The sequence below is a fragment of the Babylonia areolata genome, chromosome 13, assembly GCF_041734735.1.
Source record: "Babylonia areolata isolate BAREFJ2019XMU chromosome 13, ASM4173473v1, whole genome shotgun sequence".
NCBI lineage: Eukaryota > Metazoa > Mollusca > Gastropoda > Neogastropoda > Buccinidae > Babylonia > Babylonia areolata.
Window position 1 is genome coordinate 9,073,292 of NC_134888.1, and position 17,500 is coordinate 9,090,791.

The 17,500-nt window shown below is 42.5% G+C and overlaps 1 protein-coding gene across 3 annotated transcripts in view; it reads left to right on the top strand.

The window, feature by feature from the left end:
• The window catches only part of LOC143289042 (lysine-specific demethylase 6A-like), a 176,109-nt gene that overhangs the window by 52,056 nt on the left and 106,553 nt on the right, over positions 1 to 17,500 (top strand). Inside the window, exon 1 of one of the 3 annotated variants that reach the window (XM_076597834.1) lies at positions 3,369 to 4,078. The exons of the other annotated variants lie outside the window; for them this stretch is intronic. The gene's annotated coding sequence lies outside the window, so the exon portion shown is untranslated. Of the gene's footprint in view, positions 1 to 3,368; positions 4,079 to 17,500 lie in introns of those variants that run through there. 3 annotated transcript variants of the gene reach the window in all.

Below are 17,500 nucleotides of genomic sequence, written 5' to 3' on the forward strand. Positions count from 1 at the left end.
ACACACACACACACACACACACACACACAAATTTCACCCCACCCCACCCCAGACACACACACATACACACACACACACACACACAAATTTCACCCCACCCCACCCCACCACACACACACACACACACACACACACACACACACACACACACACATAATAATGATAATGATACTGATAATAATCATGATAGTAATAACGATGATAACAATGATAATGGTTATGATGAAAACAGCTTGAAAAAAAAATTGTGTTAAGTTCTTATTTGTTGATGAAAACTCTACAAAACTACTACTACTACTTCTACTGCTGGTGGTGGTGGTACTGATAATGATTGACAATGTTGATGTTAAACATTAAGCACAAGTATTTTTCAACAAAAGTATTTCTCTGACTTTCTTATTGATAATTACTTTAGTAATGATAATGGTAGTAGTGGTAGCAGTAGTAGTAGGTAGTTGTAGCAGTAGTAGGTAGTAGTAGTAGTGGCCTCTGTCTCTCTCGAAAGAAGATGCTTTTGTGCCTGTCGGTAATCACACTGTGGAATTTGAACAGCATCAACAGCAATAATGATAACAACAACAACAACAAAACAACAATAATTATAATGATAGATAATGTTGTTGCTACTGCACTACATTATACATGTATGAAGTGGAGGTGTGCATTGTCGTGACTAGAGAGAGAGAGAGACAGGGATTTTCCCTTTTATCGTTTGGACACTTTTAAGTCTTGGTGTGCCTCAGCTATGAAAAGACAACGACGAACAAAGAAGTGTAACTTGAGGAGACGAATGAAGACACAACTTTCGGAGTAGTAAAGAGAAAGGGTTGGGTTTGGGGAGTGGAGAGGGGAGGGGCGTTTTATCACACTCCCCCCCCCCCTCCCCGACCCCCCTCCCCCATCCACCCCCACCTCTCCACCCCACTTCCCCCTGCACCCAGCCGCCCACGCGACAAGGACGGCTCAGCTGCTCCATTGGACGACCTTGCCGCCTGCTCGGCCAACCAGCGGTCTCGAATGCTGCCTCACCTCGCTCAAGTATGCACGCGACCTTTCCAAATATGGGGCGCCGACCTTTTGGCCTGGTTTGCCGTGGCAGTGGCACTAGAGGTTGGCCGAAAGGATGAGAATGAAGTGGAGGGTGGTGGGTGGTGGTTATTGGCGTTTCGAGACTGGGAGACGTCGTTGTGGGAATGTTGAAAGTCGTGTTCATTTGTGTTGTTTTTGTCTAGTCTTCTTCTTGCTCTTCTTCTCTTTTGCTTTCTGTCTCTTCTTTTTCTTTTCTGATGGAGGCTCATACCCTTGAATCGTGCACGTGTGTGTGTGTGTGTGTGTGTAAATATGTGTTTGAGAGACAGACAGATGGAGAGATACTGTTGTTGATTTTTTGTTTAAAGAAACAGGGTGTAACAGCCCATTGGTAGTCAGTGTGCACGTGACTGGCTGAGAGATGAATAAAGATATGTCTTAGCCCAGGTTATGGTTCAGCGATTGACAAATAGGATTTTGATCATTCTTGAGAACGATGGCTTTGCCTTGCAGCTAGTTCATTCCATTGGACTGACTTGCTCAGTTGATGGGGTGAAAAGGTATGTACACTGTACAAATATGCTTTCAAAAGGAAACTTGTAGTTCACTGGATGGTGAGTGGTTAAGCGGTGGAGTGTGGATAGATGGTGGAACTGGTTGGACGTAGGTTCAAGTCCTCTGTAGGACTCCACTTGTTTGCTCATTCTGTTGCCGAGTTTGCAGTTTATAATGTGAAGTAAGCTGTTTTCATGTCAGCTTGCCCAGAAGGAGTTTGATCATCACTGAATAAAAGATGTTAAGATTCGACTGAAGAAAGGAATGAAAAATGATATGTTGATAACGCAAACAAACATGATACTGCTCACAGCACATTTGACTGAAGAAATGAATAAAAAAAATAAAAAAATGATATGATGATGCAGTCAAACGTGATATTGTTCACAGCAGCTTGTAAAATCAAAAACGAGGATCATATGCCACTCTGGTGAACAGCTTGTAATTTCTTTTACCATTAGTATGACTGATGACCCCTCCACCCAGTGCCCCCACAGTTCCATTGTTAGCTGATGTTTTTTTGTTGTTGATGTATTTTTCTCAATAACACCCCACACCTTTCCACATCCAGTCCTTCTTCCATCCTCCATATCCATTGTATAAGTGTATGTGACATTGTGCTGAAAAAATTGAACACACATGTATCTTAGTCTCCCTGCAAATAGGCAATAAACAAATGTGAAGAAGAAACACACACACACACACACACACACACACACACACACACACACACACTTCTAAAAATGTAAGCATTATTTTCATCTCACTGTTTCTTTACAACAGTTTATTAAACAGTTGCATTGCTTACTGCCACACCTTGATAATTAAAACTGCCATCTCTCAGAACACAGTATCCAAATAATTACTGCTTTGAAGCACAGTCACATTTCTGTTTGATGTTGTTAGCTGTCATGTTAATGTGTACAGTTTTCTGGTTCTGCTGTAAGGTGAACAAACTGTCATGGGAGTATCTGTGTTGTGAGAATTTACCCACTGGCTGTTTGCTCAGTATTCACTTGTGAATTTAAGTTTTTATCATTAGAATAAAAATTATCTGAAAGCAACTTATTGTTGTGATCATTCCTTTGCTAGATATTTCTGTGATCAAGGTTGTTAGTGGAGGTCTAACTTCAGGTAAGTAACACCCATTCATTAACATTTAAGGAAGTTCACTCAGTGAGAGGGTGCCACATCAGAACATGTTTTCTGTGAGCGCTGTCTTGTTCAGTCATTAATATGTTCAGTCAGCTTCCATTATTGACAGGCACCGTTGTTTTTCTTAACCACTGATCTTCATAATGGTGCACACACATGTGCACGCACACATATACACAACTAAGCATTATGGCAACCGTTGCATAATGGGAAGGGGTTAGCTCAGCCACAAATACATTGGGATGATTAAGTTTTATCTTCATTTTAAAAGATGAAAAGGGTGTGAGGGTGATGGTGATTTTGATGACGGTGATAGGGATGTTGGTAAGATCAACAGAAATAAGAATTATCATAACAGGATAATGATGATGGAGAAATGGACATACTTAATGTTAAGATTGGACTGCTGTTCAAGATCACACTCACTCACATACTAACAGCAATAAAAACAACATTGTCAAACGTGCAAGTTAAAGAACCCGTGAGAGCAACTATGAATGGAACAGTGGAGTCAGAAAGTAGCAAAGGGGAGGGAACACAATAATACCAAGGCGCACGCGCACACAACACACACCGCGCACATGCAGAGGCACGCCGCCACCAGCACAGCAGTCCTTGTCCCCTTCCCTCCCCCACCGCCAGCACACGTATCCATGGATGCTGCAGGGAAATAGGGGTGGATGGGGTGGCTGTGGAAGAGCTGGAAGCGAAACAGGAAATTGTGATGAACCCTTGTCTTGTTTCTTTTGATACGACCCTTTGATGTAGCCAGTGTCGGAGGCAGGCAGAACGAATCAAACACCACGGACCCGAAGTGTGTATTTAGCGAGTGTGTGTGTGTCTGTGTGTGTGTGCGGAGAATATGTGTCTGGCCTGGTTGGGCGAGTTGCAGAGAGTTCACGGTATGGAGTAGCCGTGTCGGTGCAGTGGGCACGTTTCTTTGTGTGTTGTCCGTGCCCACAAGCCCCAAATGGCCTCTCGGAACCCTGATGGGGCACTCTGGTGACTGGACAACCCTCGCCCTTCCTCACACCACCACCGGTCTAGGCAACGGACTTGTTCGCCAGGCTCGTAATGAGCACTTGTGTGTGTATGTGTGTGTGCGTGTTCCTGGACTGCCGACAAAACTCCTTCATCTGGACTTGGGATTTATTTTTCCTTTTCCAACACAGCTGGCTTTCAGTGACACACTTGCGTTTTTGCCGTGGAGGTCCAGTGGCCTACTAGACTTTGGAGTAAGCCTTTGAGACGTTTCGAGGACAGAAAACTTTCACAAAAGGATTTTTATGTGCATGTGCAAGGATTTGTACTGCTGGTTGGACTTGGATTCGTTTTGAAGGTAAGCGCTGTTATTTAGTGACGTTCGCTGTTTCGTAGCGTAGTCCTGCTTGAAATGTTATTTTGGTTTGTGTGAACGAAAGTTGTGACTTGAAAAAAAGTTGAGTGCAAAAGGGGAAGTAGGTTAAAGGGCATGCAAAGGCGATTGACCTGCGGAACATCGTAGGCTTCAGTGGGAAGTCCTCCCAGCAAACTAGGCAAGGTCTGCTCAACAGTCTGCCACACAAAGGCGTCTATTTTTAGCCACATAGCAGACGGCAGAACACGGTCAGACAGGTTGTGGTGAAACGGTTTGACACCCGTGATTTGTGTTGCTTGTTTCTGTTTGGCTGGGGAAGCTTGTGATCTTAAAATATAACTGTTGCAACGCCTGTTTCACAGGGATGTCAGTGGTTACAGGTAAGGGACAGAGTTGTGCGACCCACCTTTTCCTCCCACAGTGGAATTATGTTTCTTTTTTTCTTTCTAGTTTTCCTTCTTTTGGGGGAGCTTGGGGAGGGGTGGGTGGGGGGGGGGGTCTTTAATGCCAAGGAGCAAGAAGAATAAATATATAACAAATGCCATCATTTTAAATCAAAACACTATCTTGTTCTTCTTGAAATGCTGAGCCTGTGCAGCTGAAGAGGATGCACATTTTGCAGTTAACTGACACACTCTCCTACTCCACATTATCCATTTAACAGAACTGATACCAAACAGAATATTTCCTAATGCTCACTCACTTGGAGAAATGAATAGTGATAATGATAGTAATGGAATATTTTGTTGTGCACTCCCTAGTGTAGTTTACAGCGCTGTGCATCCCTCAAGAAGATGTTAATGATAGCACACAGAAACATATAAGAATAAACACAGTACGCACACTTGCACTCTCTCTCTCACACACACATGCGCGCGCGCACACACACACACACACACACACACACACACACATACATACACACATACATATATATATATATATATATGCATGCATACATGCAGCTTACAAACATCAGTAGTCAAAATTGTGCACTTCACACGTAATTGCACCCTGCCCCCTACCCACAGGAACATACAAGCACACAGAGGTATGCTCTTTCTCATACACAACAACCACATAACAGATACGGAAACGAGCAGTGCAGAGAAATAGGTGAAGAAGAAACTGATCCTATTTTAAACATACTGGTATAACTGAAAATATCCAAAATATTCCCATAGTAAAGAAATGTTTTATTTCATGAAGGCTAAATAAACTTGTGACCATTCACAGGTGTTCATGCACTCTGCATAATTGTCTGTACACACAATATACATAGTGATATGCACAGATGCACAAACATTTAATGGCTGTGCACATGCACTAGTCATCATGAAATTTTGATGGTCAGTGACATGCTGTAAACCTCTTTGTGTGTGTGTGTGTGTCCAGAACTCCACATAGTTTAAGTGTTTTGGCAACATTAGCTATGTTATATACCATGGGTGAAAGCATGCATCAAACAGAGCTGCACCTTAACCACTGAGCTGAATAGGAAGTACAATTGAGTTTGATGGCCTTAACTCACTCAGTACGGCCAGTCCTCTCTTCTCCTCTACACAGACCCCTGGATGTCCAGTGGGTGTCTGAATGACCGACCCAACCTTCAGCTTCCGTCGTCAGAATTGTGATATTCTTTGTCAACATTCACGTCTTCAGTATAAGAGCCTTCCGCTTGCAATATTTTGATGATGATAATTGGGGTGAAACGCTGTTAACATCGTCTCTTTCGCCGTTCGTATGGAGAGAGTTAACCATGTCTGAGCAGCTGGGAAAAGAAGTTGAATTTCATATGATTCGTCTGCTCTTTCATCAGCTTACATATGTGCTCGCAGGCGCACACACACACACACACACACACACACACAAAAGACACAACCGCTGTCGGAGTTACCAAAATGAAACAGTCCACACGCACGAGAAATGAGGGCAAAGGGAGACAATCCCGGAGAGGCGAAGCGTTTGGCAGACGATGTTTCCGTGGGGTGGTTATGTTGTCATGGCCTGGTCCGGCGGTGTGGCGGAGTTTAATCATGGAGTGCTACGTGACCGGAGCCATGTCGCCCTGATTAGCCCGGGCCCACGGTGATCCCTTTTCGTCGTTGGCCAGCATCTTGAGCTGTCTTTGTTGCCATCTGAGACTGGCAAGACAGGTTGACAACCTGATGCCAAGTGGAAAAGCTCGAGCGTTGTCATTTATTTGGAACAGCCTGCATGCCAGTGGTCGTTTTTCATCCTCACAATAACCTTTTCAGCGCCGGTTATTATTAGGCCAACAAGATAAAAACAATTTTTGATCATTTGTTGTTCACTTTACAACCACAAGACCAGCAGCTAAAAAACAAAACAACCCAAAACCAAAAAAAAAACAAAAAAAAACAACTAAAAACAAAAACAAAACCCAACAACAAACAGCAGTACATGTATGTGATAGCACATTCATTCAAGATTATTGTGAAATCGTTTTTTTACCACCACCACCACCCCTTCTTCCGTTCCCACCATCAGCCTGTCCTCATGCTCCTTTCCATTCTGTCCCGCCCTCTCTCCAGCAACAGCCAACAACAGGGTCTGTATCTGACAATGCATTTGCTCAGAACATTAACTAGGTGTTTGCCACAGCAATGATCAGCTGGCTGAATGCTGGAACCCCCTAGATCACTTTTTTCTGTTGCCATGGCTCTTTATGTTATTACCATGGCCATATTTTTATTCATAATACCACGGTTCTTTCTTGTTACTGTCAGTGCTTTGCTGAGCATTAATTGTTCCTGCCTTTCGAATGGTACTTGATGTCAACATTTAAAAAAATCTTTTCTATCAAATTGCAAAACTGATCTTTATTGTGCTGATTGGGAGACGGGCATGGAGAATGAACATTACATTACCTGCAGTTTTAATTTGATATTTCATTCACTTTTGAATCAAAGTGGATTTAATGATAACTGAATGTGGAAAGTAAATCTTGGCTTCAAGTTCAAGAAAATTTACAAACTAATCAAACTTCTTGGTTTGATTTTTTTTCCCCTCACAAGAGAAGGCTGATTTGTGATAAGATTTTTTACTTCTTTCTGGTTTGATTTTTTTTTTTAATTCACAAAACAAGGTAAATTTCAATTAAGCAACCAGCTTTGACTTTATATGATTGTATTTCATGTGATCACACACACACACACACACACACACACACACACACACATACATACATATGTATACAGTATCAACACTTGACAGGATAGGAAATTCATTGAAACTAGCAACTTTGTTCAGGTTTTTTGGTTACATTGAGAATATATGTGAGACTGCATGCACTATACACTTTTTGCAAGGTGACATTGAATAATCTTTTGAACATGATGTAATTTCCTATGTCATGGAGTGAGAGGGATGATCGCATTTATATTTTATTGCTTTCACACCTTTCATTTAAATTGTATGGATGTAGTATTGTAATGGCATACTTTCTAGTAGATTTCATGCATTGATTGAAGGAGAAAAAAGTGTTAAATTGAAATGACCACTAAACTTTCCCTTTTCAATTGTTTATTGAGAATAGTACTATGTCCCACTTGTTCCATGTTCTGACATACACAGGAAGAGACACATGCATGCAGTCATGCCTACATACATACAAATAAATGCCCTCCATCCTTGCATCGTGCCCCCCCAGGCCCCCACCCCTGGTGTCCGTACATATATAACACAGTGGAAATTTGTAAAAGTTAATAAAAGTGATGTCTGCTAATAATGAGTACTAATCTCTACTTATTATACCTTACAATTACATACACATGATTCACGCACACAGGCATGCACACACTCATTCACCCAGTCACTCGTTGTGTTCGAAAGATGATAATACTAGTATGATTATGATAATGACTGGAAACATGCACTCAGTTGGGTTGAATATTAGACTGCATTATGGAGGTTTCAGCAACTGCTCAATATATATATCAGCCATATCAAGTTCGTTGGTTGATTTGCAATATTCTGCAAGGGGGAAGCATGTTGGAATTATGACTTTGCTATTTTTGGCTGCTGTTATAGACATGTTTTGTAGTGTTACATTCATTTACAGTGTTTTTAAGGATTGGGACTGGTTTTACCATCCTCATAGTTTGTTGTGGTTTTTTGTTGTTGTTTTTTAATGTGGAATTTGCTGTTTATTGAATGTCTGTTTGAAAAAATTATTCCTCAATTAATCTTTGGTCTTGTGTTCCTCACCCCTTGAACCCCATCCTCCCACCTTCATCCTGTCCCACTCCCCTCTTCTTGCCTTTCCTTAATGGAACAGAATTATGTCTGTGAGGAGGGTAAGACAAATCATATTTGGTCTTAACTTTGCATACATGTTGTAATTTGATTAACTGACTAGATTGAATTGGTTATATATAACTGACTAGATTGAATTGGTTATATATATATTAGTTACGTAAACTTAAGTGGTGATCATGAGGCAGATAGAAAACGAAATAGCGATTGAGGGAAAGTAAAAAACGACAACAACAACAAGAACAACAACAACAAACAAACAGATGCATAAGAGCACCCTCCCAACTCCCCAACCCCCTACCTCTTGAAGCCTGGGTTGGTGTGGCGCCATGTGAAGGACTGGCACTTCACTGCTTGCTGCTGCTTTCAGACCGTGACAGAGGCTGTTCCACTCATTAACTGCAAGTGAGCACAGACTGCAAAATCACACATGCACGTCTGTAGGTCTTTGATACTGACAAGGTTCCATTTTTTCAGGTTTGCCAGTTTGAGAGGTCCATGTGCCTACAAATCTGCCCTCACTCGAAGAGGGTTGCGTTGTGGAGTTGTTCCCCTTTGAGCCAGAGTTCAGTGGTGGTTGTTGAGCAGATTTTGGGGGGGCCAGAGTGTGGGAAACCTAACATAATGTTAACTTGTTAACAAGTGACAACATAGCTTTTAAAAAGCCATGGTCAGAAAAATGTGCCTGAATTTTGTCTTGGGTGACATTGATGAACAGGTGGAGATAAGAAATGCATTAGGGAGGAATGTCACTGGAAGTAGTTTGTTTTACAGAGTATCCACTATTTTTTTTAGTTTGAGGACTCATTTTATTTTAAAGTAAACCGAGGTCCCTCGAGCAGCATGCACTTAGCACACATGAAAAAACCCTCAGCAACAAAAGGGTTGTTCCTGGTGAAATTACGTTTAAAAATCCCACCGTGGTGGTAAAACTTGAGACTGAAAAAAAAAAAAGGGTTGTGCTGCACTGTGTTGAGACACTCACTCCAGGGAGATATATTTCTTCTTTTTATTTTCCTTTATTTTTTAAATAACATATTAGAATTTATGTTGTAGTTTATACCCATGGATCAGTCAGCACCCTTTCACGATTTCTCGAAACAAATTGTTGTCATGGCAATGACAGTGCACCAGATGTTTGGATTTGGTGATGACATTTTTCACATGAAATCTAAATCAAAATGCTTACATTTGGTTTCTTGTTTTTGGCAGTCACAGTCAGTTGGTCTTGACCTCTGTCTGACACACGTTGGGCAGTGCATTAACTTGCTGAGACACTTCCTCCCCTGCTTTGTGTTCCCCATTCCCTCCCTGACAGAGGGGAAGGAGAATGTGTGTGTGATATTTTTTCTCCTGCTCATTTAGATCATTAGTGTGCGATGGTACTGTTCCAGTCAAAATCTTGCAATGTGCAGTCAGACATGCATGCATGTTGTAACAGAGCATTGCCAGGTACATGGGCAGCACTGTGCAGTCATTGCATTTCTGTTGCTTGTGTCAGATGGGGGAAGTTTCATTTGTGTGGGAGGGCTGTGGCAAGTTTGGCGGATAGCATGATAGGAGGAAGTATTTACTGATGACATGTTGCCTCTTCACCCTGGCTTGAGTCAGGGATGATAACAGAGGAGTCCCTGTGAGCGTGAGTCACTGACAAGATGGGGGGATGTTGGAAGGGCTGTGTGGGCTGTGAGGAGTTATTGTGTCAGTGACCGGGGCTGTCTGCAGAACAGCAGGCCCAGAGCTGCTGCAATGCCACAGGCATTGTGCAACAGTGCTGTGCAGCAAACACACATTGAAACATACATACACAAAACTTTGTTCCTACAAATAGCAGAATAAGAGAAATCAGTTTGTGGCATAAAACACTTTTAAACAATGCATGGGAATCATAGTCATTCAACACATTCAAGTCATAAGACATATTAAATGTCAACTTGAAGTAAACCACACATACAATAATCACATACACATACAAAATGTGTGTGTGTTACATATGATAGGGAGTTTTGTTTGTTTGTTTTTATTCAGGGACACTCATCAGTGTCATCACCACCACAGTGAAGTATGTATCACGAAGAATATTTTGAGTCATTGACAGAAAGCCAGTTGGCAAATAAAGCAAATTTATGCATACACTTAAATCAAAATGTGTGGAAAGGGAGAGACATATAACTTGTACTTTGCAGTTAATTGTGATGCTTGGATGATAGACATGTTGTACCACGTTGCTTGTATGTGTGGGTGGGGTGGGGGCGTGTGGATGCATGTGTGCTTCTGTATATGATATCAGTCAGTGGTGACAAAACTTTCTATATTAGTAAGATCTCCAGTGTGACTGTCATTGAAGAGCAGGAGGGGCAGTTTGGGGAAGGAAGGGTGGGGGTTGCTTGTACATGTTTCAATACCAACCCCACCCCAACCCCTCCCACACACACAGTGCTTGGGTGTAGCTGCTCCACACCAAAATAAACACACGAACAAGCGGGCAGAGGAAAAGGTCACAGGATTTGGCATTGTGTTCCGTTAGTCATTCATTCATTTGTTTTTAGGTCACCCAACACAGCCCACGATAGGAATGTACAGCTTGACTTTAAAAAAAAAAAAAAAAAAAAAAAAAATATATATATATATATATATATATATATATATAGCACACGTTTTATATACATGAAATATGTATTTATGTGTGTGTATATAAATACACACACACACATAGATGTATATAAAACACACGCCACCTATCGCTGTGCTTGAAAAAGAGAGGGGCGGGGAGGGGGGGGGGTGGGGGGGGGACGTGATTGCGTCAACGTGTTGAGATGGGGTGTCAAGAGAAGTTTTACGTCATACGTCAGGCCTCGTGTTGAAACGTGGTGAAGGTCACGAGTTCCAATGCTGCTGACGCCCGCCGCCCTCCACTGCACTTGCCGGCATGCAGGCGTTACTCACGCTGTAGCAGTGACGGTAGGGGTGGAGAGATGGGTGCAGAAGGGGAGGGGGGGACCTTTTAGGGAGAGGGGTGGGGGGGGGGGGGGCGGAAGGGTGGAAAAGGGTGGGGAGGCCATGAAAGAGTAATTGTCCGGCAGCCGGGGCTGAGTGATATTACGTCATGGACAAGCACAAGCGTGTGCTATTTTGGGCGGACGTGGGGTTGGGATGGGTGTGGGGGTTGTAAGGGAGGGTGGTGAGCCTAAACAGCGTGCAGCCCTTACATCACAACGACAGCTAGGTCAGCGTAAACTGGGAACGTGGTGAAGCTCTGCTTTTTGTGCACTCTGGAAAAAAAAGAAAGAAAAAAAAAAGCGAAGACAACACACACACAACCCACTCCACCACCACCAACTGTTACATGTACCAAGCAGATTTGACCCACTGGTCAAGGCCCATGAGGTGTGGTTGTTTAGGGAAGGGTGAATAGAGTTGTCCTGATTGGGTCATACTAGCACTGACTGCCATGGGCCATGTCAGTAGGCTGTAACAGAACCGGAAATCATTGATCTTATGCAGTTGCTCTGTTATGTCCATGTATGTATGTATGTATGCATGCATACATCATTATGTATGTATGTGCACAGACAACTCAAATTCTTTAGTTCTGTCTGAAAATCTCCCAATATTTTTGGTCATTTGAAATTTAGTCAGGAGTCCTGTTGAAGAATTACTTTGATTTTATTTGGATTTAATTTAGCATGTTGAATTAAAACTGTACTTTTGGTTGACATCTTACACCAATGGACAAAGAAAATGATCTGATTTTTTAAAATATGATTTTAGTTTACATGTAGAATGTATTTGTTGTGATTCATTATTTTTATTGTTATTATTATTTTGTATTTGTTTGTCTGCATGATTTGTTCAGTGTGAATTTCAAGCACAAAACCGCCAGGTTACTACTGGCTTGACTACTGGTGAAGTCTTAAATGTCATGTCCCACATCCTAAGTGGTGCACCACAGAACACGCTAAGCCAGATTGACTGAGAAACAAACTGCTGCTTAGTGGGGGAGATATGAGTGCTCAACTCAAATCAACATGCTCTCTTAATGCTTTTTATTATTTTATTTTTCTTTTAGAGAGAGAGAGATACCAAATTTTTTTTTTTAAAAAGGGTGTGTTGTGGGAGTTCACAAGCATGCTGTGGCATGCTCATAGAGTAGAAATCCTATTTGCCCTGGTCTATGCTGAGACTTCTGTTCATCACTCACATGCCATGATTCAAAGCGTTTCAATGTAGGAATATGAAACAACACACAACACAGTCTGGGTTTTTCTTCTGTTTGAACAAAAAGATTTGGATTTGTTAAACTTGACGCAGGATCGTTTTGTTTGTTGGTGTGCCATTTGTATTATGTTCACCCCTGAAAACGGAGTATGGCTGCATACATGGTGGGGTAAAAACGATTGTACAGGTAAAAGCCCACTTGTGTACATGTGAGTGAACATGGGAGTTGCAGCCCACGAAAGAAGTACTACTTTGCTCCTCTGTTCAATCATTTCATTCATTTTGTCAACAGTCCTCCAAGACAAGAGGTGGATTGAATTTATCACCTGAAATAAAGGAGTGGTTCCTTTTATTCTGTGCAGTAAACAGATATTTAGAGAAATGGCTTTTCCTTTCGTGTCTTCTAATGTGTTCATTTTTCAGCATTTTATTTTGGTTTTAATCTCTCTCTCTCTCCCTCTCTCTCTCTCTCAATATATATATGTATATATGTTTTTAACCTTTAAAAAGTGTTCCAAGCCTACGTACGCACACGCACTGCCCATGATTAACCTCATAGTGTTTCTGTTTTGGACTGCCCACACATTGGTTCGGTTCTGTCTGGTAAAACTTAAAACAGCTTTTTTCTTTATTTTTTTTTTCCTTCCCCCCACCCCCTCTTCCCCCACCAGTCCTCTTGGCCTTTTCTATTTTTGTTGTGTTGGCGAAAGTGGTCCTGTCAGGTGAAAATCCTACACAGAACAAAGTTTCTCACATAACACTAACAGGGGAGAAAATAGACACCAAGACAGCATTGGGAGCGGGCTTGACTACAGCTGCAGGCGTACTGCTTGCCAGGGTGAAACGGGAGAGAATTATAGATTTGGGATGATGTCACCGGTCCACAGATAGATGCTGAGGCGTGCGCTTGGCATCCTTTTGGGTGTTCCACTGACCCACTAACCTACTGCTTGCAGCCTTGCATGTCACAGACATGGTGGGTTTTCTTTTCTTCTTTTCTTGTCTCCTCCCTCTACGCCCCTCTTCACCTTGTTGTCATAAGTGGATCAAGAACAAGGTGTGGTGTGACATGATCAGATTCATGTCACCGTCTTGGCCCTTGTATTGTTATTGGCATACTTCTTTTTCTTTTTTGAATAACATTCTTTTTTCTTTTTCTTTTTTTAAAGAAGGTTATGACATAAGAAAGAGGGTGGAGGATGAAGAGAAGAAAAGATCAAAAGGGGAAGGTGTGGCTGTGTAATGTCAAAATGTGTGTGTGTGTGTGTGTGTGTGTGTGTGTTATGTCATGTCCGGTACTTCAGTCTGGTCTGAGTGGGGGAACTCCCGTGTACAAGTCCTGAGAAAAGCTGATCCATTTCTGTAGGTCGCAGTCAGTGAGTGATGGTCATTCTGCATGCCCTCATTTTCACACACTTACAGCTCTTGAGTCACCATTGAGAAACGGACTTAGAAATTTCATAAACATGCACATAATTATGCATTCAAGCATACATATGTATTTGCATACACATTTGATGCTGTTGAGCATTTGTATGGTTTTGCAATCCTGATATGGCCATGTGCAGTCGGCTGGACCATAAGCAACAATAAACAAATTAACAAATGTTTTATTTTACTCTTAAAAAAAAATAAATAAATAAAAGCTTTTCCATGCTTGTCCACATTGCATCACCCCACTTTCTGCTCCGATAGGAAAAACAAATAAAACTGCACGCAGGAAAAAATACCCCCCAAAATGGTGGTGGTGTAGTGTAGCGACGCCCGAATTTCACACAGAGAAATCTATTGTGATAAAAAGAAATACAAATACAAATACATTTCTTCCTTGCAATGTGAAACCTTTAGAAATGAAGTTTTGTAGCGAGTTCCCATGGTGCTTTGACTGTCCATACCCATCCACCACCACCATGGACAGTCCGTAGTGATGGTCTGTCTGCCCTCCATCAAGGGGGCCACATGGGGGATGAACTTGGGCAGACAGATAACAGCAGCCTGCCAGGCAGGGGGAGTTACATAACACCTGGCGTCACTGAGTGGTCATCTTCACCCCAAAGGTCAAGGCAGCTTCTGAGCTCGCACTGACCCGGCTGCTGGCTTGTACCGTCTCCCCTGCTCCCTCCCTCCTCTCCTCAGTAGCGTCTGTGGTCTGTGTCTTTTGGGTCACAGAGCCAGCTGTCCGTATAGCGTAGCAGTAGCTCTGTGGCCAAGTGAAAGCTATTGGTCAGTTGTGCTGGCCAAACAGTTGACTCAAAGCGTGGCCTGTTAGGGTCGTGCGGGAGAAGGGTGGGGGGTTCACAACCACTGGCAGGTAGTAGCAGTTGCAGCGTTTGGCACTTGTTATGTTGGATGTTATTTCCTTGTTGGTGTTGGACAGTGGTGCTGGTTTCATGCACTTAAGCCGAGCATTGTAGTGTGTTTTGTGATGAGTGAGTGGTGGACGTGAAAAGTTCGTAACTTGTGGATTACAACGTAGAAGTGAGGCACCAGTAGCAGGTATGTAGTCTGTGCTGAGGACGTGATGGTGGGAAAGTGATGCTGACCATCTCTTTGTCTGGCCTGCGGTCACTTTCAGTGGCTGTCGTGGATCCAGTCTGTCTAAAGTCTTGTTTCGCTGTCATTGTGGTGGTGGGGTTTCAAAGCACTGAATGACAGAGCATGCATGCAGTAGCATGAATACATGCATGCTAAATCACACACACACACACACTCACTCTCTCTCTCTCTCTCTCTCTCTCTCTCTCTGTGTGTGTGTGTGTGTGTGTGTGTGTGTGTGTGTGTAACAAGTCACCATGTTGCAGTGAATCAGTCAGTGTATGTGAAGTGCCTTGGTATTACTTTAGTTTTTCACTGACCATCCACAACAAATATTGCCAAATCAGCAATCTTATCAGTTTTTCACAACTAAATGTCTCTCGAAAATATTTTGATCCTCCACTTCTACCTTTCTTTGTCTTCCGTAGATGTTCATGAAATCTGTTTTTCTGTTGACTTTAAATAAAAAGTATGCACAGGATTAAGATGTATTTCAATGTTTCTTCTTATTTCGCAAATGTAGTGACCCGTCTAAACTACCAGGGTGTCTTCTCATATCTGTTGGTTAATCAGTGTCTTTCCAGAGCAACAGTATCCTTGTGATTAAGATTTTGCAGGTTTTTATCCTGTGCATTTGACCTTTGTTTGGTTCTGGGAAAGACCCTTGCGGAAAATGCTGTGACACTGACAGACTCGTGTCTTGGTTTTGTGATAATTGGGTGAAAATTGAAATGATTACTATTTCAGCTGGATATCTCCTGTTTTAATCACAAGGTATGACCTCATCTTGTGTGATGAAGATGTAGAAGAGACCTCATTCAGAACACACTGATAAAAGCCCCCACCTCAGCCTGGGAAGTAATACATTTCATGTTCCCCTAACATTGTGACCCCATTTCCTGTGTTTTCTCGGGTGACACATTCAAATAGGTTGTGTTGAGGGCCACCGGGCCTTCACAGCTTTATCACAGGCTATTTTTAGTTTGGCCGGCTTCCTGCTTCGTCTCTGATTTCGGTGTGTGTTTTTGCAGTTCACATACACATGTGCATACATATGCAAACGCACAGAGTGCCACTTAGACAACCATGTGCGTACATTAACACGCAGTGTTGCTTGCATATGCACTCACTCTCATGCACACACACACACACACACACACACACACACACACACACACACTCACTCACTCACTCACGCACGCACGCACCACACAGATGTTGCACAATGGTGCGTTCACTCATTCCCTGAAAAACCTGCAGCTGTTTCTGAATGACAAAGCCTTCCCATATTTATGATTATTGATTTTATGAAGTATGAACTGGAACTAGTGGAAGCACATAGAATTAACAACCAGTCTGGTGTGTGTACTGATATCGTGGCGCTGGAAATGTGATTCCTTTGCCTTTGGCTGGTAGGCCACAATTAATGCACATGTATGTATTGTATATTAACCCCCCACACCCTCATCCTCCCCCCCCTCAACCCCCCCACACCCCCTCCCCCAACCCAAACAAAAAGGAAACAAAAAAACATGTATCTGTTACTAGCAGTGTGCATACACACTGTGTGATGGCCTAGAGGTAATGCGTCCGCCTAGGAAGCGAGAGAATCTGTGCGCACTGGTTCGAATCACAGCACAGCCCCTGAAATTTTCTCCCCCTCCACTAGACCTTGAGTGGTGGTCTGGACGCTAGTCATTCGGATGAGACGATAAACCGAGGTCCCGTGTGCAGCTTGCACTTAGCACACGTAAAAGAACCTACGGCAACAAAAGGGTTGTTCCTGGCAAAATTCTGTAGAAAAATCCACTTCAATAGGAAAAACAAATAAAACTGCATGCAGGAAAAATACACACACAAAAAAAAAAAAAGGGTGGCGCTGTACTGTAGCGACGCGCTCTCCCTGGGGAGAGCAGCCCGAATTTCACACAGAGAAATCTGTTGTGATAAAAAGAAATACAAATACAAAATACAAATTATACAAATGCGCGCACGCATGCACGCATAATGCAAGGTAAAGCCTGGAACTGCAGGCACTGCTTCCATTAAAATAGTTTCAAGGGGTGTAAATCCTCAGATGAGGACAAGCAGAAAATGCATGGAAAAAAGAACGACAGAAAATTATCATTTGCTTTCACGTACACTCATCTCTTGGTGCTTCACAGTTCATTTAATTATAAAGCTGTGTCATTAACAGTTGGTTGTAGAGTGAATGGCTGAGCAGAAGTTTGTGTGTGTGTGTATATATATATATATATAATATATATATATATATATATATATAATATCAGCTGTGCCAGCCGTGGCCCCTTGGAGGTGACAGAGGATTGAAGGGGATGCCTGAGGTAGAGTTGTCAGGCGGTGATGGAGGGT